Source organism: Heterodontus francisci, unplaced genomic scaffold (assembly GCF_036365525.1).
Source record: "Heterodontus francisci isolate sHetFra1 unplaced genomic scaffold, sHetFra1.hap1 HAP1_SCAFFOLD_97, whole genome shotgun sequence".
Classification (NCBI taxonomy): domain Eukaryota; kingdom Metazoa; phylum Chordata; class Chondrichthyes; order Heterodontiformes; family Heterodontidae; genus Heterodontus; species Heterodontus francisci.
The window spans coordinates 404,216-405,831 of record NW_027140606.1 but is presented as its reverse complement, the minus strand read 5'-3'; positions in this window follow the sequence as shown (position 1 = coordinate 405,831).

The window sequence follows — 1,616 nt, the reverse complement described above, 5'->3', positions numbered from 1 at the left end:
TGTATGTCAAAATACTTGGTGTAAGTGTATGTCTTTGTTACTTGGTGTAATTGTCTGTCTTTGTTACTTGGTGTAAGTGTATGTCTTTGTTACTTGGTGACAGTGTATGTCTTTGTTACTTGGTGTCAGTGAATGTCTGTGTTACTTGGTGTAAGTGTGTGTCTTTGTTAAGTTGTGTAAGTGTATGTCTTTGTTACTTGGTGTCAGTGCATGTCTTTGTTACTTGGTGCCAGTGTGTGTCTGTGTTACTTCGTATCAGTGTATGTCTTTGTGACTTAGTATCAGTGTATGTCTTTGTTACTGGGTGTCAGTGAGTGTCTGTGTTACTGGGTATCAGTGTATGTCTTTGTGACTTGGTATCAGTGTATGTCTTTGTTACTGGGTGTCAGTGTGTTTCTGTGTTACTGGGTACCAGTGTATGTTTTTGTGACTTGGTGTCAGTGTATGTCTTTGTTACTGGCTGTCAGTGTGTGTCTTTGTGACTTGGTGTCAGAGTATGTCTTTGTTACTCAGTGTAAGTGTGTGTCTGTGATACTGGGTGTAAGTGCATGTCTTTGTTACTTGGGACCAGTGTATATCTGTGCGACTTGGTGAAAGTGTTTGTCTTTGTTACTTGGTGTAATTGTATGTCTTTGTTACTTGGTGTCAGTGTATGTCTGTGTTACTTGGTGTAAGTGTATGTCTTTGTTACTTGGTGTAAGTTTGTGCCTGTGTTACTTGGTGCAAGTGTGTGTCTGTGTTCCTGGGTGTCAGTGTATGTCTTTGTTAATTGTTGTCAGTGTATGTCTGTGTTACTTGGTGTAAGTGTGCGTCTGTGTTACTGGGTATCAGTGTATGTCTTTGTTACTTGGTGTCAGTGTATGTCTGTGTTACTTGGTGTAAGTGTGTGTCTTTGTTACTGGGTGTCAGTGTGTGTCTGTGTTAGTTGGTGTAAGTGTGTGTCTTTGTTACTTGGTGTCCGTGTGTGTCTGTGTTACTGTGTGTCAGTGTATGTCTTTGTTACTTGGTGTCAGTGTATGTCTTTGTTACTTGGTGTCAGTGTATGTCTGTGTTACTTGGTGTAAGTGTGTGTCTTTGTTAAGTTGTGTAAGTGTATGTATTTGTTACTTGGTGTCAGTGCATGTCTTTGTTACTTGGTGGCAGTATGTGCCTGTGTTACTTTGTATCAGTGTATGTCTTTGTGACTTGGTATCAGTGTATGTCTTTGTTACTGGGTGTCAGTGAGTGTCTGTGTTACTGGGTATCAGTGTATGTCTTTGTGACTTGGTATCAGTGTACGTCTTTGTTACTGGGTATCAGTGTGTTTCTGTGTTACTGGGTACCAGTGTATGTTTTTGTGACTTGGTGTCTGTGTATGTCTTTGTTACTGGCTGTCAGTGTGTGTCTGTGATACTGGGTATCAGTGTATGTCTTTGTTACTTGGTGTCAGTGTATGTCTGTGTTACTATGTGTAAGTGTATGTCTTTGTTACTTGGTGTCCGGGTGTGTCTGTGATACTGGGTGTAAGTGCATGTCTTTGTTACTTGGGACCAGTGTATATCTGTGCGACTTGGTGAAAGTGTTTGTCTTTGTTACTTGGTGGCAGTGTATGTCTGTGTTACTTGGTGTAAGTGTAC